General features: G+C 38.0%; 1 protein-coding gene across 5 annotated transcripts in view; it reads left to right on the top strand.

Moving 5' to 3' along the window:
- LOC126859005 (serine-rich adhesin for platelets) overlaps nt 1–24,316 on the top strand; it is a 163,632-nt gene that overhangs the window by 99,073 nt on the left and 40,243 nt on the right. For all 5 annotated transcript variants that reach the window (XM_050609833.1, XM_050609835.1, XM_050609837.1 and 2 more), the window contains one exon: nt 3,840–3,944. The gene's annotated coding sequence lies outside the window, so the exon portion shown is untranslated. The remainder of the gene's footprint in view (nt 1–3,839; nt 3,945–24,316) is intronic.

Below are 24,316 nucleotides of genomic sequence, written 5' to 3'. Positions count from 1 at the left end.
TTAATTATAATTTCGATTTTCAATATTGGAACAATCATAAGTAAGACTACTAATAACTTTGCGTATAAACGGGCCAATGTTTTCGCGCTGAACTTTAGCAATTAATCGAGCGCGGCGAAAGAACGGGTTGGAAGTAGGTGGCTAAAAGCAGCCGCGACCGTTTCGCCCCTCCGAACTCTGTTCGTTCACCAATTTCTCACTCCGTCGACCCTTTCCATCGACCCCTTTTCCTTCCAATATTTCATCTCACTTCTTCGTTACTTCTGTTTATTCGCACTATGTGCGTTTTCGTACGTCAAATTACGTTCGTATCATTCCAACGAAATTTAGCATGATATAAAAAAAAAAAATTGCAATTGTAAAAATCAAAGCTCCGAGATAATTAATTTTTTAAATAATATTAATTTTTATTTGGAAAAAATACAGAGAATAATATCCTTTATATTCTCAGTCTGCGCTATACTTGAATTTGAGCGAAACGATCAGATTTCGTTTTTTATATCTGTTTTCGCAACATTTCTCTTTCAAAGGAATAGCGATTTTTAGACGCGCGGATTTAGAAAAGTCGTGGTCGGAGATAGTTCGTTGCACTTTTCTCGCGGACTATATACGCGCGAACCTGAGTCAGCACCTAACTCCGAGGAGATTTAAATTTATTTGAGAGTAGCGTCGCGCGCAAACGCGACGTGGTCGAAAAAAATAACGGGAAAATGAATGAAACCGCGTTGTGACGCGCGAGTGGAAGATGTGTTTTTTCACTCCTTGACACAGCACAACCGTCGTCATATGCCAGCGCATTTAATTTAATTGACTCGTCCGACATGATTCAATTTCCACATAACGGAGCGATCTGAGTCACGATGTGCTCGTATCATGTCGTTTTCCATAATGTCTGGATGGAGGGACCTGTTAGTTTGCACAAACAGTATACAGAGTTAGACGATCAATATTTGGAAGCTCGATACCAAAAGGTGTTACAGGTCTCTCAATTGGTGATTACTATCTAATGGACTTGATGTATTGGCTCCTTCAGAATTACTGAATAATTAATAATCATGTTTCTTTTTTTCTTTTCACATTTCGAATAATAAAAACAATTTTTATTAGATTTCTAGAGAAATAGGAAGCATTGAGATAGGAAAAAAATAATTATCAGAAAATTACTTTTCCGTTTAAGAAAACTTTATGAAATAAATATTGAGTAAAGAATGAGAAGTGACTTCGGCCTAATTGCTATCTCGATTGATTTATTAAGACATTATGTCGTCGTAGCTCCGCCGAGCAATTTACTAAACTTTAGTCGACAGATTTGCGTGGAATGGAATCTGATCGGTTATTATGCTATAATGATCGGGGTTCGATGGTAGTAACGATGTTTGCAGAAAGAACGTACTTATTTGCGTCTATTACAGTTCACGGGCGATATTTCCAGTGCACGCGCGCGCGATCCGTTCTTGCAATAAGATTTATCGGGTCGTAGGCAGCACTGTGAATGTGTATCTCGCGCGGTCTGGTTTGGTTAATAACACAGCAGGTCGGGACGGAGGCAGATACAAATTGCGAACGTGAAGCCGACGTGGCGAGAGAGAGAGAGAGAGAGAGAGAGAGAGAGTGAGCGAACGAACTCGCGCGAACAATGGACGCCGACGATATGCCGGAGCCGGCGTAGACGAGATTGTGTGTTGTGTGTGTGTCGGATGCTCTGGAAAAATGTAAACGGAACGCGTTCGCTCGGTTTGGGGGAGTTCAAATACACGGTAACAGACTGACGCTGACAAGTTTGCAATCGATAATCCTATAAATTCGCCCGTCTTCTCGTCCGAGCGCGAGATAAATCGATGCGTTGCCGCCGTCACGTTTCAGTCTTTTCACTAATCGTCCCCCTGTTTCGTGCGAAATTATTTCTACCGCTCGCTTGGTGTCAATCGACCGAGGCTTCAATGTTTCGAAAGTGTTTTTTCAACGCGTGCGCGTGAAATGTCTATTTTTTAAGTTTTCTCAATCGTTTTAAATTTTTATTTTATTACTGAATAAAAAGAGCAAATACTTCATATGTATAAAGGAAAAATAATACTTTTAATTTGAACAGAAAAATTTAATTATCTAAGAATATTCCTTGATCGATTATTAATTTACCTTGCTCGTGTTCCTTCGCGGAAGAGGCGTGGGATCTAAGGATGAATTGATGCGAGCTTAATTAAGATAATAGTCGCGCGAGTCATCGTCTAATTAATACACGTAGCTCTCTTCACAAGCGTCGAATCTCTTCTTATCGTTGATAAGGATGTCGGTTGACAAAAAATGGACAGGGCGCGAGCAGAGGATGCTTATCATCGGACGCAGATATTAAGTCGTTTCGCGTCGACGCGCGCGAAAGAGGAGCACATCTCCCCGCGAAGAAAAGCTGTAACGGGGATTACGAGCTCGGCGTACCGGCGGTACCGCTCTCCGGCCGTCTCTAATAGCTTCATTCGATCGCGAAGGGCCCGTGGGGTAATTGATGGCCCTTCATTGTGTCCCGCCGCGAGAGCAGCGTCTCGGCAGGCGCGGCAATAAGGACCGATGTCCTTCTCACTCGGAGATGGGGGATGGGAAATTACCCTTTCGTGCGTTATTAATGGTTTCGCAAGCGCCATCCTGGCAATAAGCAGCCGGCAACAAGCCGAATTCCCGGCACGTACACACATCCCGGGCTTTAGCTGTATATTATGTTTCTTCGCCACGCGCCGCACGCTGCGCGAGACTCGGCAACGCCTTCGACAAACGCCCGTATAACAATTAAATGCAACGCCGTTTCTCGACAGCGGCGCCTGGAAATATCGTTTTATCCTCCTCGCTTCCGAATCTTGTTACTGCTGCATTGATAAATAAGGGGCCATTTGATTTTAATTTTTTATCCTATGCTTTACATTAGGCATCAAATGTTTGTCATTATTTTTTACACAAATAGAATTATTTTATTTTTTTTTTTTTTCGTAAAACTGGGTTATAAATATTTTGATACTAGATAAGGAAATAAGAGCCAAGGCACGATTATTAACGCGCAAACTTTTCGTGGTTTGATATTATTATAAATATTCTATTTTATATTAAATATTATAAATAAAGAAAATATTTTAAATAATATTATAAATATTACAAATAATTATAAATAGTCCATTTAAATGCAATGTGTGTAAATATTTTTTGCAATATAGAAAGGAGAGAATTAGGTATGTGTCTCTTGTGACAAAGAAATATTCTGTGCGTTCATCCGTGCGTTCGCTCGTAAAGATCGACGCGATTTTCGCTCATAACAGGTATTATCACGGTTTTCTACATCGATCATTCGTCTTTCCCAACAGACGTCGTCACTCTTTTGGAAGCAGACAAAGATAAAGCGCCTCGGCATATAAATAATTTATCACGGAAGCGGTTTCGTTAGACGTGACGCAACGCGGCGACGTTGACGATGTGCGTTGCATGAAATATGAAATCCAATATAAACTTTGAAGCGATGTAAACTTTGAGTATCGCCATCTGGCCGCTATTCGCGTCGTGTCTACGATTTCCCGCGCGAAATATAGCATAATCCTTTGACTCTCTATTATATATATATATATATATATATATATATATATATATATATATATATGAGAGAGAGAGAGAGAGAGAGAGAGAGAGATTTACTACAATTTTAAGTAGTCAATTAAAATTCATTAATCGGAACTTTCGAAATCTCGAGTAAGGTACTTTAATCTTGTTTAGGGAGACAAATCCATTATATTTGGCGCACGATTGAATAAATTACGAGGCGTGCCGCAACGAGCGTAAAACTCATTTTGCCATTTTTCTTCCAGGATGCAGAGACAAAGTCGGCGTAGCTCGGAGGTGGAGGTTGCGCTTATGCGCCCTGTAAGCACAGCTGGCTAATAGCCGTCCCCGACACCCTGCAGCCACACCAGGTAAGGATCTCTTGTTTACTTGTACACGGTAGGCTCTAAAGTCTGCCGTTTGCCTTTCGTGTTTTACTGCGCAAAATCAGAATTCTCGAACTCTCACGAGCGTGAAAACGTCCGTTGCGCATGCCTTATTTGCACGCAAGGCTGCAATTAACTGTTAATTCTTTCGTCTGAAAAGAATTAAGAGATGTTCTTCGAAGTGAAGTAACCATGACGAAAAGATTATTGGTGTTGGATGTTCGTTAATATATGAAATATATATCGCTATTAATCTTCCTCTGGGAGCTTTTATAATTTCGCTGTACTTTGCGTCATTTGTGCAATGAAAAACCACGCAACAGTTTCTAGTTACCAAATTAATCATCTGAGATATTAAAAAATCGAGACATTATGAAAATAGTCTTCTTTAATACTAGATTTATTTTTATTATTGCGACGTCTTCCATTTTATTATTTATCATCTACGCGCGTTAAAAATATTCTCTTCTTGGGAAATATTATTCTAAAAGCAACTTTTGGTTTATTTTTATTTTCAATTTTCTGTATGAAATATATATAAATATCGCGTTTAAAAGCGCGCTTGTTTACGATATATTTGCTATTTTAATTTGAAGCGACTCATGCTTGCGACGCGTACAATTGCATTATACGTTTACACAGGTATATCGTGCGAGAGAAACCGCGAATCGCCAAGTGATAATAAAAAATAAATAGGGGAAGGGGGAAAAAAAAGGAAAACACGGAGTATTCTTTCGGCGAGCGCAACCAACAACCATGTATATCGCGAAACTGTGCGGGCACGCTCATAGATCGCGCACGTAAATTGCATAATGCAAATCAGCGTCGTTCCGGCCGAAAGCTCCGCGGGGGAAAAAGGATCCATCAAAATTCATGGTCGCTCGCTATATACGCCGGAGGATAAAGCGGAGCTTTCTCTCGCGTAAGCGCAACGACCGTTTCTTGCGACTGCATTTTTCGGCGAGCTGCAACCCGAATAGCCGCGTCGGGAATTGCCGGCATTGAATGGTGGACGGAGACGCAACTCTGTGTATTTTCTCCGGGGAACGAGCGACAAAGTTTTATCCGCCGTCGTCGTGTCGACGTATACACGCGTCCAGAGACATCATTTTTCTCGATGCGCACTCTCCGCCTTCCTCCTCCGCGCATTTTTTCCCTCCCCGTTTCGTGGGGAAGAGCAGCAGGCGAGATGCATTTATTCATGTTTCATCGTTTCTTCTTCATCGCATCTCGAGGCGCGTCACGATAACCAGAGATGCTCCGCTTCTACCTCATTCGCTCGTGAACGAGTATTCATATTCGCGGATACGTTAAATAAATATCACGTTCCGCCCTGATCCGCGAATGACAGATGGATTGATCTATAAATCCGCGCCACATGCGCTCCGAAATTGTGAAATTTATAATCTGCCGCAATTCGGAATAATTTATTTATTTCATTTTTTATAACACGATAATCTTCTCTGCGAATTACTCGGCAAATTAATGTATCTTATTTAGGATTCATAAACAGGCTTTTATTTTTGTACATTGCATATAAAAGACAGTGTGCAGATGTGTATTTTTCGATTAATAACGTTCCGCTATCGATAAGTCGTTTAATTGAAATTTCATCGATTCAGAAAATTACATTCCTTCCTGGAATTAATTGAATTTTCAAAAATTGGCTCGTTCGCGAGAGATTCGCCACACGAGTGAGTCTTCTGCATTTCGTTGAAATGTCTCCGCGAGCACTTGTCGTCATTGTTTCGCAACTTTACCACTATTAGATAATTATCCTTGGCGCCGGATAAGATTTCGGAACTTCCGGAATTCTACCAATAAAAGGCCGCTTGTGCGCGACGGGCGGGGTACCTATTTCAGCTTTCTCGACGCGATCTTTCGCGCGAAATTTCTCGGGAAAACTCCGGTAATAAGTCGTCGAGATTGCGGATCGACGGATTCTTTTCTATTGCGCCCACGTCTCGAAAGGACGCACGTGTCGATTCGCTCGCACGTGTTCGAATGTTGGATAAATCTTTCTCCGGAAATCAAAGCACATTTAGGATAAAAGCGAGATGTTTTCGGCGATAACATCGCTCTATCATTGATAAAAAATTTCGCGTTTATTATACTAATTAATATTATAGATATATATATATATATAGATAACGAATATTTTGTGAAATCTTTTTCTGTTACCGATTATGGCTGAAGCTACACGCGTGTCGAATTTTATAAGACTAATCGTATACTGCCATTTTCGATCATCGTGCGCGAACCATGGAACTGTCTGTATCCAATTTCGCCAGAAATCCCTGATAAACACGTTCTCCGTGCGTGTGAGTTGGCAGTATCGAGTATCGAGCGACCTTAGAATTTCGCGGTGAAGCCGCGTTTCGAGCACGAGGAAGACCGATGCGACCAAACGAATGAAGGAGACAGTAGAGTCGGAGCTGTGTAAACAATTCTACTTTACATGAATATTCAGTATCGAGAGCCGTGATTTTGCAAGCCGCCTACTCTTTATCGAAACTTTCTCGTCGCTCGATACCGTCATTGATAACCGTCCGTGAAAGGAATTTTTTTTTCTCACGCTTTATCGAGAGAACCGATATGTTTATACCTTTCTCTTCCTCTCTTTCTTATTTATTTTCTTTTATTTATTACTCTTGTTGTTTTGTTATCAAGTACATATTAAGTATATATTCCAAGGGTAAAATTGATAATCTTTTCTTTCATTGTTAAGAAATTCGCGTTATATCATATATTACGATAAAGAAATTTTTTTGTTATTCTATTTATTGAAAATATTGATGTATTTATTATTTATTTATGCATTATTTATTTTTAGAGTATGCATTATTTATTTTTAGAGTATGTTATTTATTTCATCGCGAAATATTATATAAATTAATTCTGATATAATATTATATAAATTAATTCTGATATAAAATATTGATAATTTTTCTCTTTTATTTTTATAATAAAATTTCTTTATGTATATAATCAATCGAATCGCTAATAAATTGCTACACCACACGATATCGAAAATTGCACAAATCTAATTAAATCGTGAATCGCAATCTGTTATTTTAATTGTTATTTTTGCGACGTTTAATTATATACGATCTTCTCTTTATTTCTCTTTCCCTGCCACTTTATCTCAATTTTTCAAAAACTACTGCTTTTTTTTATGTCGGTGGATGTATGCCGATTAAAAATTTGCCCCGCTAAATCAAGCGATGATAAAACGCCGTGTCAGAACCGTTCTTTTAAATTGCTTTCTACGTACTCGCGTAATGCATTTACTTTCTGAACATGGTGGCACAGATAAAATTTACGAGCTCTTACGTAAAACTCTACTTTTCGATTCCTCGTTTACATTTGCACAAACAAAACTCTTCAAAATTAAATATGCACGTCGAAGTAAGCAAATTCGCAATTAACATAATTAAGTTAACAATATTCTCTTATATATCTATAATAATAACGATAATGAGAAGATTCTGACAAATAAATTTGTTTGCTCGATATAGTTTCGATTTCGCGTCAAACGAGGGCGGAAAAAGTTTGGAGATGCCTTACATTTTTCAGACCGAAGAAACTTTGCTCTCTCGCATTATGAGATAGTCTTTCTGTAAATTAAACGCAAAACTCGGGGCGAAATAATTCTCCGGAATTTTCAATTGTGTCCGTATGGGGAGAGGGGGAGGGCAAAGGCGGAAGGACATGTCAGTTGCAGCGATCGTCGCGGAGCTTTTGGTGCGCACGCTTGCGGAGATTGTGGAATGGAAATTCGGTCCTGGTGTGTCGATCGCCTGCAGCGCGACAGCTAAACCGGAGTTTATCTACACGCACGTTCGCACTCGCGCCCGCTGGCCGTATTAGCAACAATCGACGATAAACCGCACCGATAAACGCACCCGATGTGCCGCGTGCGATCGACACGGCGCAACGAAATGCATTATGAGATGAGAGATTTTTTTTCTGTCTCTCAAATCTTTTTTATAGTGTACGCGTGATTACTTTCTACGCTTTGATGAACGAGATGCGTATTTCTAACAATAAGAGGATTCTTTTCAATCCTTTTCTTTATAGAAGATTGGTTTTATGAACATTAATTGAAGTTAATTTCTCTCTCTCTCTCTCTCTTGGATAAATGCAAGCTATTTTTTCATTTTTTGCTAGGGAGACAAAGTTAAAGAAAGAGAAAAATTTTAGTGTTTTCAGATAATTTTATAAAAGTTTGAGAATGCACGATTCAGTCTTGTAAGAATTTATTATTTTATCTGGAGGATTAATTACTGATCGCTCGGCAATAATCCGGAAACGAATCGATGACCGATAACTCTCGGCGCGGACACAGATAGTTCGCATCGTTGCTAGACATCGTGACCGCGGGCTTGATGTTGTATCGATGATGCATTTGCCCGAATACGAGTTGAATGGTACGTGTTCGTGGACGGGCCGTAATTATTTGCGTCACCAGAACCGTAAATCACCATCACTCTCCAGCGACGTGTGATCGAATTAAAAGCGCTAAACTCGCGGGTCCGGTCATGAATTTTTTTTCTTTCGCCTCGCTATGAAAATCTATTTTATCCGTCCGAAACTCGTGATGGAAGATGACGCATTCGCATATGACGATGTATTGCGTTATTTATCGTACAAATTCGGACGAAGTGGAGATATATATGCGAAAGTCGCCATCGGGAAATGTGACTAAATAATGACTGATGTATTTGGGGCATTTATTATCGTTATTATCATTTCGCATTCAATTGATATTCCTGTATTTACTAAACACACACACAAGAGCAATCAACATATCTTGCATTAATTAGTAAATCTAATTGTACTGTCAAATATGAGATATTCTCGTGTTGTATATGCTTTTCGAAATTATAGATACTAGAAGAGATAAAATTTTTTTTTCCTCTTTAATTTCATTGTGTATATATATAAGAGGAAGGATAAGTACGGGCTTAGAAACCTTTTATTGATGATGCGTCGTAAATTCAGATAATCAGAGAACAACAGGAAGAGTTCCGCTTGTTTCACTTGGACACGGCGTGCCGAGAGGGAAAGGATTTACTCGTACATTTTACGTCTAAAATAAAAGCAAAGAAAAGAGGCATTTATTTACGAGCGCCAATTGTGACGAAACGATCTGATGGCCCGTAAATCCATCCGCCGAGTAATAACGAGCCGACTACGTCTGCAGACGATCTGGCTCTCATTCCCGTATTCCCCGCTCGCTCGCCTTCTTCTCAACTCGCGCCCATCGCGTTCCATGGGTGGTACACCATCCAGGACGTATAATCGATTCTCGTCCTTTTCATTCGGCTTCGTGACAACGTCCGCGTTGCAACGTCGACGTATCATCTCGACACTTTTGCCCCGCAATTGCTCGTATCGCGCATATAAACGGAGAGAATTTTTCTTCAATTTCTCTCTACTCGCGTGATTGAATGAAATGACTTTTTAAAAGGGACGATGTAGCGAGATCGAGAAATGAAAACAAAATTTTATTCTTTTAGAGAAGAAAACTATTTTAGTAATTTAGTAATTTATAAAATTACTATCGTATGCAACGCGTTTTTTACTTGTTCCTGTAAATAAATGCGCACTATAATTTATATAAATATTTATACATATCCCATATATTCTGTGTAAAAAGAGAGTTTTCATTTATTACTTACGCGTCTTGCATTTCTGCCGCGAAAAATTTACATTTAAATTGTTTATGAATCGCTCATTGTTTATGTGAGTCATCACCTCATTTTTCGTATTATCCTTTCAGCCAAGGAAGGAATTCGAACAAGTTTTCTCGCGGTAAACTCTATCGACACGCTCTCTAGCCTTTTCTGTAGATACACCGAGAACGATGAAACTCAATAATTATATAAGCAGCCGATATTCGAATTTTGGCGTTACGCACGAGACACGCGCGAAGCCGCGGCTATTAAAGAGAGGAATAACCGAGCAAGCGACCGTATGTATAAATTCAAATCACTCGTTGCACCATAAAGCGACACGTGAATATTCATCGACCCTCGGTCTAAATTACGACTCCCCTCGTCTCTCCGGACATGTGTTCACGACTACACCGAATACACGAGACGGAAAGGCGAATCGGGAGGAGGGAAAACGGGACTTTGGTTAAGGTTTATTTATACTGAAACATTTCGATCAACTTTAGTTTCGAAAACCTTCAAAATTTTGTCACTTTTTACTAAAATCGTCGTGCGATATGAAATGCAAAAAAAAACGCTTTTCTTTCACATTACACATGCTTTTTTTAATGTTTAAATTTTCTTAAACATTATAAGACATTTTAAAATTTCCGATATATTTCTTTCACTCTCCGCAAATCCTCGATAACTTGTGAGTGTAACTCGCTTGTATTGTGCAATATAACATTTTTCCTTGTTCATTTGCATAAGTTGCATATTATCGATAGGCAAAAAGTGTTTATGAGGCGAATTGCTTCTCGAGTTATTTTTCTGCATGTAAATATTTATTAGCAATCGCAAATTTATCGCAAAGCTGAAAAGTGACTGCGCAGAAAAACCGCATTTATTCGAGATGATTTATTATTATCTTTGGGATTAAATTGCTCTTTTGCTACTCTGCTGTATCATTGACATCTTTGAATGTATAACGATGTTTAACGTTATAACTGGATTCCATGAAAAGAAGTATTTTGATTTTAACATTTAATAAGGAAAAAAGTTTATATATCTTTACGCTATGATTTTAATATCTGAATCAGTTCTGAAAACAGTTTGCGTAATATAAAATTCACATTTAGGAAGAGCTACATATTAAAATGAGAGAAAAATAGATATTAAATAAAAATTAATATTCTGCGAGGATATACGAAAAATTAAAAACATGATTTTTAAATTTTACTTTTTAATATTATTTTATATTTAATTAAAATAAGAATAAAAATGAGTTTTTTTTATCGTAAGAAACAATGAAATGCATTACAAGATATTTTTATTTATACATATTTCGTGCTTTTGAAATATGATATGAAAAAGAAATTTTTTTTTAAATTATTGATGAAAATGCGCATTTTGTACGCAAATAAAAAAATGAATAACGTAAACAGCCAGAATGCCCTTGCATGCGTGCATCAAAGTTCTTCGTGACTAGAAGAAAGAGATGTAACGGCGTGTCTCTCGCACTAATGCGGGAACACGATGTTTCCGACTGGTTGTTGGTTCGCGCAGGTTAAGCTAGAATGCGGTGAATTGGTCTTGACACGACCGCGTATCATCGTACTGTACCGTGGTAAAGTGCCGTTCTTGCAGGGAAACCGGTTTTGCTGAGCAGCGGCGAGTCCGCGAGCGCGCATGTTTACGATAAGCGCGTCTCTAGTCGACGAACGTGCGCGAACGCTGTTATCATTGTCGCTATTAATTTGCGGGAGATTAATGGTTGGCGAATACGCGACAATTAAACGACCATTGCCGATCCATGAGCGATCGTCAGTTACTTGACCGATAATCATTCCGTTTAGATTTTTTTATTATCGGCTAATGCGCTTATTTACAGCATTAAGAATTTAGAATCAATTATTGATAGAATTCATTAATTATTAATAGAATAATGATATTAATATAAATCACACTGAATATGCTATATTCTTATAAGATACATGACATACATATTAAATTATTGAGTAAATGTATAATATAAAAATTAACATCACATAACAAGCGGAAATTTATTGCTGTGAAAAAAGGATATTTTTCGAGTTAACAAGCTATGGGATTTAAATTTTGATGGAATAAATAGTTGAAGAAATAATAAGAGGTTCTTTCGCGATGCAGCGTAGCTGCTCCAATTTAATTTCATCGAACTTAAGTGCCCATTTCTTGCGTCAGGTTCGCATTCCTCGGAAAATAGCCTAAATCTAGAATTTGGAAAAAAAATCCGCAATGCGAGGGTGATTTACTCAGTGGCGAGGGAAAATGATCGCTGCAATAAATCTGAACGAATCTCGAGACCGAAGCGTCTGTAAGCGAGCGTATGCAAATAAGATTCTCAGCGACTTCTCTTGAGCGTGTTAAAAATCTCCGGGCACTTTTCTTCCTACACTTCGAAACGCGAAATCTTCGAAATGTTGAGTCGACACACGAGAGTCCTTCTGCAAACTCCAAAGTCTTCGACCTTTCCTTCGATCTTTCCGCTTCTCTCTGCTGTAACGATGCCGAAGACTTCGTTGCACTTTGCCGCGCATCGGGAAACCATTTTACGTGAGCGAGAATAACGAATCTCGAAAGAGAAACGAGACGACGTCGACGAAGAAAAATTGATAAGAAATGCGATATCGTTAATGGCAGTGTACTATTAATCGTTTTCTAGACGTATTGGAAAACCAATTGGGGCAGAACGGACAGAAAGAGAGGAAACGTAAAGTTTTTAACGACGTCGAAAGAGAGATCGCATATCCCTCGGAATGTTTCAAATGCAATCGCTCTTTTCGCAAACGATCAAATACTCCAAGTTTTACGAATGCACTTGAGCAAATAGATAGATCCGCGTAGAAGAGCTCATTCACAGAATTACGAGCAATACCTTATTAATTTTAATTGACTTTATCTTATTGTTGACATGTGGAATGTCTGCTAAAACACGAGGGGAGAATTTCGTAGTTGCTGGGCAACAATAATTCGACAATTTACCAAGAAAAGCAGTAGTAAGGAAATGAATGGGATCGAATTATCGATAAATATTTCATCGGATCGCTGTACGGATCGCCGCCTCCTCCTTTCGCAACTTCAAGTCTTAGGAGTTTCGAGACGATATATACGGACAATAATCGAAATCAATTTGCAGCTCTCGTGACATTAATTTCCATTAAAGTCGATCTTGAAACGCGCGGGTCGGTTAACAAAGCGCGCCGTGCCTGAGAATTGATTGGGAAATTCGAGTACAAACTTTGAGAAAGCATGCAATACACTCGACGTCTTGTTTTCCCACGCGATTCGCGAGAGCGACGCGAGAGGCAGAGGGATTTTATAGCCAGCGTCCTCGAAGCGTGCGCGTGGAAAGAAACTTTTCGAAACTGCCGGTGAGTTTATCAAAACTCTCTCTCTCTCTCTCTCTCTCTCTCTCTCTCTTTCTTTCTCTACATTTCCGTTTTTAATGAATACTCCGCGAGCGAAATATTCCGATACAACGCTTTGTCTCGAGATCCAGCGACGAAACGAATGTTTCGTTTTAATTATCTCGAACCATTTTAATGTCCCATGGGACATTTGCCGAATTAATAACTGACAGAAGTGCTGTCACGCTGTGCTTGCGAATGATTACTGTTTCTCAGTCGAAATTAAAATAAAAATAATTTTACTTCAATTTAAAATCAATTTTAAATACAAGATGATATTGAGAGAAGTTATACTCAAGGAGGATTATTAGCATTAAAAAAAAAAGAGATGAATGTTTTAATGTCATTGTTTCTGAAAACAGTTTATCGAGTTAACTCTCGATGCCGAGAAAGCATTGAGTCGCATGCATCGAGAAGCACTCAGGAATCTATTCTCCAACGTTAACGATAACCACACATAATAGCGAGCGTGGAAATAAATTTCATTACTTTATAATTATGGGCACCGATTGCCGATTGACCTTACAAGAGTTAACGCGATTCGCTATGGAATGGAAACGGCGAACGGTTCGTTATCTTGATCAGCCGATCAATCGGCGGGTTGATCAGCGATTAGATCGCAGCCGGGAGATCGTCGAGGCGTATAAACGATCTTCTCCCATTTGTTCCGATGCTCGTCGGCGGAATTATTGGGATTCTATGCTACCGAAGCGCAAGTTCATGTAAGTAACTACGTAAGGAAGATCAAGAATCCTTACGTTCACTAGACATGTAGTACGGTAGTTCAATTAGTACCTCCTCTTTCGGCGATTTACTTCTATCGGGTTTGGCCTAACTTGAGTTGGCTTTGTTAATGGCGCGAAAGTTAACTCTCTCCTTTAATCCACGAGATTTTGACAATACAGTTACTCCGTGTTTTCTTACATTTGTTAATTCGTTTTTTATTTATTAATGCGGGATTTTTTGGATCTCATCGTGATTTTTTTTTTTTTTTAACAATTCACGTTTGTATTTCGATATCGCAAATACTTCAAAAAATATTAAAGGTTTATATATTTAAATGTATTCCCCAAAAATATAAAATGAAAGGCGAGACGCTACAAGGGATGATAGTATATATAATTCTTTCTACCATTTTTTTCTTATGAAGATTTTTATGTATTATTTAGTCTCGCTTTAGCATTGTTTGAAAATTGTCTTTCGTTTCTACTTCATTTAATCGTCAGCTCCATGACATCTTTCGAATTTTATGAATGGATAACAATTTTTCATGGTTTCATTTCTTTTTTCTTATTTCTCGCCTTTGACCTTCTGTTTGTTTTGCCTTCCTACTGTTTTTGCGCCTTTTTAAGTGCTTAGAATTTTTCGCTTATTCGACCATCGACCACCGAACCAGCTTCTTTTCGAATATAAGAGATTCATGCCGCGCGAAACGTAATTTATCATGTTTCTTGTCAAAGTCCATAATCTTATTTGTTTGTGAAAATAACTTGTGAAATTAACTGGCATTAAGAAAGGCTCAAAACGAGCTCACGCGTTTATTTCCTGTTATAAACATTATTATAAGATACTTTATTTAAAAATTGGAAAAAGTTGATACATTATCCATTTACAGTATTTTTGAAGATTTTGTAAAAGTAATTTTATTCTCGATAAAATTAGTTAGTAGTACACATCCAAAGATTAATCGGTGATGTAAAACATAAAGTAAGAAATGCAAAAAATTTTAATTGACTTTTAAAAAATATTCTGATTGCGCCGGAGAACTTACGATTTTCATTAAATATGTGGACAAAAATAAACAAATATCGATATACCTCATTGATATGTAATTAAAGAGACAAAGTTAGAAAAGATGCAATTTTATATATATGTAGAAGAACATCACCTAAACTTCCGCAATTCCTTATTAGTCTTTACGGCGGCGACCGCGAAGCGATTGCCAACGGAGTTTTCGCGAGATTTAATTAGACACAGGTATAAGTGAGGCGATCGTGGGCTAACGATGTTTACGAGCTTTCAGCAAAGTTTCGAAGCACGGAGACGAGGACTCCGCCGCGGCTTGATTTAAGGCTTTATGCGATAACTCTGATTTAATCCTCTCCCGCGCGTGAACTCTCTTGCTGCTTGACGACGATTTTAATCCTACTATATCCTGATTTGACTACTTTCAATCGACGGAATTAGATTTTTTAATTAAGTGGACATGTATGTAATTTAAAAAAAATGTTTGTTAATTGATTCCGTATTTATATTAACAAACAAAATATTCATTAGCTCATTTACAGGCAGCTATTTCTTATTAATAATAGAATCGTTTTGTAAAACTCATGTTTCAAAGAATATGCACGTGTGTGAATATTAAGGAAGAGTTTTGCGTCCAATGGCTGAATGCCGTTCACGTTCAACCACTATTTCGTTTCAACGAAATGAGAAATTGCCAGGATACGCTGGAGCTCGATGTGCGTTTCCAGGGTTAATACTAATATTACATTCTAAAGTAGATCTCTGAAGCGTCGTCCTCCGCAGTGCCGATCTTCTTTCATCGAGAAGTGGTAATCGAAGGGAAAAGAAACGGCCGACGCGGGACAAGCGGCTGTTTAATATTTAAACACCGCGCACGGGGCTATTCCTAAATATTTATATCACCTTCTTCTGCTTTCCCCTTACCCTCGCATCTTTGCGTTCTCATGGTTGTTTGTGGTTCGGTAACGAAATTGCCAGCTTGAAATCATCTCCTTTCTTTGTCATACTTCAGTTTTACTGTCTTCCTTTTTTTCTGGCTCCCTTCTCGCGGATCTGTTTATTTTTGCGAGTCTCGAGGACCTCCTCTCCTTTTCCTCGACTTTGTTCGTGGAATGTAGCAAGCTTTTATTTTGTTATTATGTTCTCCTTTCAACATTCCCAAACGATCTGAATTTTACACAGTATTACACAATTATTTTATAATTACAATATTCCTTTTTGTATCTTCAGTAAATTTAAAAGAAGATTTTTGTGGAATTGTGGCAGGATGAAGTTTCGAAGTTATTTTTTAAAATTATTTATTTATGTGATATAAAAACATACATATAGAAAAACATAAATAACGATTATTCATATATCAATCTCGGTTGAGAAACAAGTTTTGAATTTGCTACTTGTTATTCAAAAAACAAGTCGAGCATATCGCTACATCTTGTCTGAAATAACTATTTTTAAAGCAGGAAATAGTCAATATAATCTAATTTTTATTTCTCATAGCGTGCGATATCTCGTGGACACTCTCTTCGATGAAAGATTAACTCTCAATTGCCTGTAAATTATTTGCCTTCATTATTATTTTTTTTTTTATCGCGATTCTTAATATACCGTTGACACTAAACTGAAATTAATCTACATTCAGGTTGCCGTTGAATTTACAGCTGTTGGTTGGCGTTCGGCGCTCATTAATCGCGATAGTTATCCGCGATTAATTATATCCCTCTTGTAATCGCGTGATGCTTTTATTATTCCTAATATGCTGATTAATGTAGCCGACTTTACTTGTCGGTGACTTGCATAAGCGACACCGCCTCGTCCGGCTTTTGCGCAATTAATTTCGCTATAGTTTCTCGTGCCTCGCTCTCTCCACTTCCTCCTCTTCGCATGTCTTAATCAATGCGCGCGGGAAAATTGCTTCTTATTTCACGAGCGTGTTAATAACGCGCGAGTGGCGCGGGTCGCGTGCAAGTTAATGATTAGTGGCCGCGTGCGGGTTCACGATCGTCTCCCGGGCGATCATGATTATCGACGTATCTGCGCATTAACTTTGCAGCTTTCATGAACCGTGGCCGACACGCTCTCTTAACTAATCGGTCCGCAACCATCGCGGACCGATGTAAGGTCTGGAAAATAATTTCACGGATACAGCTGCGCGCGCGCGCGCGAGACCGAAAATGTACCGTGAAACGAGCACAGACGGACAGGTCATAATCTAAATAAGAATCTCGTCCGCGGAAACCTGCAAAGTATCTTTTCCCGTCTTAAAACTTTACATCTCGTTTAAATTAAGAGCGATTACATTGTGCGCCGGCATCTAGCCGGACACCGGTATCGTTTCTTCGAGAATTCTCGTTACAGTGATAACAAGCAGCCTCCGAGAATATTACACACTCCATACGTATCCATTCTGTCGCCATTGTTTTTGATGATTGCGCACAAGATGCGCAAGAGTTAATTCGCTGATATTGTCTTCGCGACAATGGCCACATTACGTTGATTATGCTTACGGATTATATTGATTATATAATATAAGGGCGCATGTAATAAAACGAGGACGATATACAAAATTAGGGCGTCGCTTCGTAAAGCTTTAATCCCTTAATTCTACGATCCTCCTTTTATTTCGCATTTTTATATGTTGTGTTAATTTGACATCAGCGTTTCGTTTAACATAATTTAAATTTTGCGGTTCATTATGTGTCGACTTGTTTTAAACACAGGCTAACGAAAAAATGGCAAACAATAAATATTTAAAAATTCAACATATAGAGTAGAAATGTTTTTTTCTGCAGAATATATATACATATAAATTATATTATATATTATATATTAATAATAATACAGTGCTTTTATTGCAAAATAATAATCATAGAACACATGCTAAATAAAAAAAATGATATATTTTTATATCACATTTTATATAAGACAATTTCAAAATTGCAATTGGCAAAAGATAATTTTTTTAAAAAATAGTATTTGATATTCCGACAGAAAATTAATTTTTTATGCAACTGATTTTTTTACATAATGTGTTAATCATTTTTGGAATAATCTAAAAAGGCATTAGTGTTTTCGTTCCCATACGATATATCAATACAATGAACGGCGTCGAGAATTGATAGATATGTGTGCAACAACTTTAGTCTGTTATAATTTAATCAGGTAATAGAAATTTCAGATAATCCGCGTGCCATGGAGAGAGAAAGAGAAAGAGAGAGAGAGAGAGAGCGAGAGAGATTCGCACGGCGATGTGCACATTGATTAGAAACGATTACGTCGTCCGTCAACGATACTCCCCAAATTTCTGTCGAGGGAATCCTAGAATTCTCCCTCCCTCTTTCTGTCTGCATATCGTACGCCTGATAATACTCGCACAAACAGACGTCATTCATCCAGGGAGCGGTCGTAATACTCTCGACATCGCGTATATATTTAGATACGTAACGGACGTGCATTGCGATTATTTGTCTTTTCATAAATATCGCAGCTGCGCTGCATTGAGTAAAATTTATATCAGCATAGTGGCACGACGATGTAATAAAAATGGAGATGAATATAACGATGAATAAAAATGGAAATGTCCATTCGTGAAAGAGCGTTCTGCGTTTTAAAATCGGCAAATGTCATCGCGTAATTTTACGATTGCCGCCCTTTAAAGGACAATAGTTAAATCAACGTATAAAAATTAATATTTATTACAAATTTGTATTTTTATTACAAAAATAGTCATATTTATAAAAAAATTATATTTTAGAAGTTTTTTGCGAAAATAAAATAATCAACTAGTATTATAGAAAACATAACAATGATTTTGTCGATTTTAACACATTATTCTCTAAGTATAAAGAAAATTTTTAATAATTTTATTCTAATTGTTAAATTTGTTTTCTGTGAAAGCGTTTTTCGGGCGACGAATTCTAGGCCGACGGCGTCGTTTGCTTTCTCGATTGACCTCGATTCTCTTACGGACAGGTTTATCGGGAGTTTGAGTCCGATATACACGCGTCGGCGACAACGGCAAAACGACCGAGCTGACACTGGGCTCATCGTCGACGCCGGCGTCTATCGATCGTTTTACCATGACGGATCCCACAGCTACGTAATTTCGATAATCCAGTAAGGTCGGGCACTACCGATCCGAAGATCGAAGCGCGCGATTTCACAGTTTTAAGTTTGTTTTGTGTCGCTTTTATTTCTATTAAACATATCGCATAAAACCTTCCTGTCCACTTGATATCCAGATGAAATCTAATTCACAGAATTAATTAGTACCATATATCCTATACCTTTCGCGAATTATGCTTACATATATATATATATAAATACATTACAGATACAGATACAGATTGAATGGAGAAATGTACATTGTAATTTGTTTCTCCTCTTCTTGCTCACAGTGGATTCGTGTCAGAAATTTTGTATTTGCTCTCAATTAGATGGTCTAGAGTTGTTTGGAATTTAGTCTGTTCTAGAGATGAATTCAGATTATTATTAATAGTCTGTACTTTGCACATATTGAACAATAAATTTCATCATAGCAGACAATGCTATTTGCGAATATATAATTGCTTTTCAATAAATCTTGCAATATGAAATGGATATATTCTCGAGAAAATCGAAAACACACGTTGCGACGTATTCGCAAAAAATTAGAACAAAAGTTTCACTTGATCAAGTTTGCATCTTTGAAACAAGTTTGATGTTTTTTATATTTTCAAGTTGCTCAATTATGTATTTTTGCGAACACATTGGCATTTGCGTAAGTACAGTATTGCGATTTTTATCGCGTCGCTGGCTCGGAACTTTTTAAAACGTGTAATATGGCTATTTTTTCGCTTTTTGAATTGTAGATAAATAATTCAGTTGGCAGTAATATGTGTACGCTCGTGTGAGACGAGCCAATATCAATATTTAATGAAGCTTCACCGAATGTTTGCGCGAACTCTCTTATGAATTAATTTTACAATCTGTACTATATTGTACATTTAAATGCCCAAATAATTATGTCTAGGATATGCATTTCAAAACATTTACTGCATAACTGAGTTTTACGAGTTAATAATTACGGCATCAATTTAATAACTATATTCGTTTCATTTAAGCGAAACAGAAGATGAGATTTTCAGAAAAATTACACGATCAATGTGCATTCCAGTGATTAATATTCCAAAAATCGCATTAATTCGATTGTCGTGCGTCACCTCTCATTTCCGCTTCCTACTCCCCCCTATTAATTCAATATTAAGCGCACGATACACTCGCGCGCTTAGAGAATTAGATTTCATATTTTAACATATATATTAATATGTATGCATAGAGATCGCGCGCGCGCGCGCATGAAGCTGGAATCGAGATACGTCACGTGCAGTACGGCCCCCATCTGTCAGTTCATAATTTATCCGTTTACGTTTAATGCACGAAAAATATGTCATTAATCCTCAATTAGATAGTCGATAAATCAGTCGTGCGTCGCGCATCGCGGTACTTAACCCTCAGCAACCTCGAATGCATTAATCTGCCGGTGAGTTAACAAGATCATCCTCGCTCGGGCGTAAATCCGTAAGCACCCGTTGCACGAGGCGCCCCATATCCACTCTATAATGCATGCTCGTATACGTATATACGCGGCTGTGTACATTCTCGATGTCCCAGAACTATTGCCGTACATTTGCCACGCAGTTTCCTCGGTCAATTTAAGATCAACTTGCTTTCCAGAATAATGACCCAATTCATCGATAGAAATTTTATTTCTTTTACAATTGTACGGTAATATTCTATCGCTAATATTTTCAAGTTATGGCAAAATTTTAGCTTGTACAACGTTTGCAATATTTTTCCTTATGCAAGCATCCTTTCAATTAACTTAAAAGAAACTTCTCTAATTTTTATCTGCAAATATCGAGCACGGAACGTTTCATCAAAGCGTTCAACGTTGAAAAATTAAACATCGCGAAAAGAAACCATCCGATGAAGCGTATTTAATTCGTCGAAGTAAAATCGACTTGAAATCGATTAGGGAGACGAGAGGGGAATGGCAATGGTGTAGTGCTATGGGAGGATAACCCGTACATTATATCTCCGCGCTGCTGTCTGTGCGCGCTCGAAGCTCGAGTAATTACGTTACTCGGCGAATTAATTAGCCGGCAGGCGACGGTTATCAATAGTTACTGGAAGGGTACACGCTCGCGGTTAAACAGATATCGATCGGCAACGCGATCGACGCCCATTCGCGCCGCACCGTCGACAGGCGCTAACGATCGTCGATTGATATCGGTCTCTTTCATCCTAGCGTTATTACTAATGTTTCATTTTCCGACACGTGCATTTATCGCAGCTTTCGCGCGCGCGCATCTTTTCCCTACTTTAATTGCGGGATCGATTGATTAAACGATTAGCGTTGTCGTTAACGATCGCTGTGAGTGATTCTGTTATTATCTAGCAATTTTTATAATCAAATGTTTTTTCTGAGATTCTTTCTCATGTTAGATTCTTTGATTTTTGAGCGTTAAAGAAGCAAAGTTTGTACGTTTTTAATTTTACTTACTAGAGTTTAGAAATTATTAGTCCTATTGTTCTGAGATAAAAATGTGTAGCAAAATTATTATTCAAATTTTTAGTTTAGTTTTAAAGTAAAAATAAAAATTGATACCGTATTAAAAAAAAAAAATCTTACATGTATAAAACTATTTCCAATCTTATCGTTAATGCCGAAAAGTAAAAATTGCGAAATTTTATACATTCCATATACGATTATTTAGAAAAGCCATTAATTACATAACTTAATTAATTAATTTTAATCAAATTATCTTTTATGGAAATTATATACGCAATCGCGCGTGATTAAAGTGTCTGCCGACGACGTGCATCACGTCGGTGAGGAAACTCAACGGAAACGCCTTCTTCTTCGCGATACCGGGAAACAAAGAGCGTTTCAGTAACGTAAGGAGGCAGCGGGCGGACAAGATCGATCCTTGCTATTCTCGTTTCGAGGATAAGGCCGTCTACCAGCCGTCCACCTCGTCCCGCAGGAATTGCGCGCTTGTGCGCCGCCACGCTCCTTCGTGCATTCGCCATAGGCGTCACTCATCGCCATTGCGCTGGAAATACGCTAATCAAATGCAAATCGGAATTGCATAACTTGCATAATGCAGAATTTTGCTACGCTCGCTGATCCTGCAAGAGAATTTTCGTTTCTTGCAGGAACATCCTTTCTTCGACATTTTCATCTCATTAATTCCAATTTTCGCGTTTAAGAAACTTAAGAGACTCCGAAAAAAGGCCGAGACACTCATTTCGATGAAACAATACATACATCTTTGTATTGAGTCAAGTTTTAAATAATGTCACATTCAATAATTATTGAATTTTGACTCTGGAAATTTAAGAAATATATTTCGAAGACATCAGTTTACGTATGTAAATGTAATGTAAATATTAATATCGAATGCGATTTCCATCGACGTTTCACCTTTGTGCTCGATGTTTTTACCGTAGATTATCATAGTGATATCGAGATCTTTCAAATGTTTCCTCAACAGTTCTCGAGTTCTACCGAACTTTCATTGTGTAGCGCGTGCAACCTTGAGCAATCGCTGAACAATGGAATTCTTTGCGATAGCGAAAAGTATGATCGAAGTTCGTAACCGAGATTACGCAAAACGTTTGTACTCGATAACAGGTGGCTTTGAAGTATCGTAAATATCACTATCACGTCGCTCTCGGAAAAATCCGAGTATTGGCCGATCGAATCCGACCGTATTTAATATCGAACGATACACGTTCGTAACCAATCTGATGAAAGGAATTATTTGCGTGTGCAGGTTTGACAATTAGTTGAACTTAGTCTTAAAAAAGATAAAAAAATTAAATTGTTTAATGATTTATATTATTTGTTGGAAATTAAGGTAGTATTTACATTTCATTTCGTTAAACATCGGAAAGAGCGTAAATGTGTGTGTAGAGTATCATATATATCGCATTTAATATGCGACAATAAGTGGAATAAAATAATAAAGCGGAAAACCGTATAAAAGAGAACATTTGAGAACGATTGTCTCGAGCAATAATGAGGAGGCAAGTATGCATTCGCTTGAAACAAAATAGCGGATGCGTATGGCGTCTTAATACGCACGGAAAATGTCGCAAGTAAACTTTCATAAATGCTGATTTTTCAGATCGTACAGTTGATTCTTTACAGTATTCCGCAGCGAAATATATTTTTATTTAGAGTCGGCGCCTTTGTGCGAAACGTATACCGGGACTCGCGCACGTCCGCTTGTAAACGTGAAAGACGGAGCTGTCCGACCGTGGTCTGCGCTTTTTCCACACACACACACACACACACACACACACACACACACACACACACACACACACACACACAGAAAGAGAAGATAAACCCATAATACGTTCTTGGAAACGGCCAACATCGTCGTACGGGCTCTCGCACGGTTCCGTGCGCGCGAAAATACGGTAACGGCGGCTGAAGCCGGATATCGCCATTGGCCATTACGCCGTATACCGCACGTCGAAGAACCGTTTATATGCGAAATTTTCAGCAACAGTGAAATAATATTTGCAAAATAATACGCTCCTTTACGTCTCGCCCAACGGCGATGTAAATTTCATGCTATACGTTACTTATGCCAGTTTCTTGTTACTGTGTTATGTTACAACGTGCCAATTATACATAGGAATAACTAGCGTATGAAACGGTAACAATAGATTTCCTACATCTAAAACGTAAATTTTTTTAGAATATTGGCAGTTTTTTTTATTAATAAGCGATTAAAAAGGAAAGTATTTTTGCAAATTAAGTTTTAAGACTGTAAAGACATAAGTTTTTATTTTCTTCATTTAAAGTCGATATTATTTTTCTTTTATTTACACACACAAGTATTTAATTTAAAAGATTTAAAAATTTTTCTGAATTATTCTGTCTCGATATTCTTTCGAAGCGTTCTTATTTCAGATTTTAATAAGAAATCTGTGTTTTATGATGCCTTCTACATCATTCTACATCAATGAAATATACATATGTATCTTTCATTTCTTCTATGTGACCTAGAAAATACGATTTATCACCGGCACGGAGACTTTCGTGTTACGAGACGGTCAATTAAAAAATCCGATAATCAATGCGACGCAACTTTCGATTGTGTGACTCTCGGGATGAGTAAAAATCTCACGTGGAAAGATCGACGACGGCAGATTTTATCCCCTTCGTGAGGCAGCACGTGTTATTAGAATGGAAGGACGAGAAAAGGAGTCTCGAGAAGGGGCGAGAAAAATCTTTCCCGCCTGTGCGTGCATCTGCACGCATAGAGGAACGATAGATAGATAGCCAGACTCTCCGGGGGTTGTTGGAGGCTCCTGTGGAACTGTATAATTAGATTAGATACAAGGCGCATTAGCATGTCTCATGCATATTCTATGAAATGCAGAAGAGAAGAGAAGGAGGAGGCAGAGTACGTCGCCGAGATATAAGATTCATATTGCATTTGGTGAC

Source organism: Cataglyphis hispanica, chromosome 2 (genome assembly GCF_021464435.1).
Source record: "Cataglyphis hispanica isolate Lineage 1 chromosome 2, ULB_Chis1_1.0, whole genome shotgun sequence".
Classification (NCBI taxonomy): domain Eukaryota; kingdom Metazoa; phylum Arthropoda; class Insecta; order Hymenoptera; family Formicidae; genus Cataglyphis; species Cataglyphis hispanica.
The sequence above is the reverse complement of the archived record's forward strand: the minus strand, read 5'-3'. Positions and strand labels throughout refer to the sequence as shown.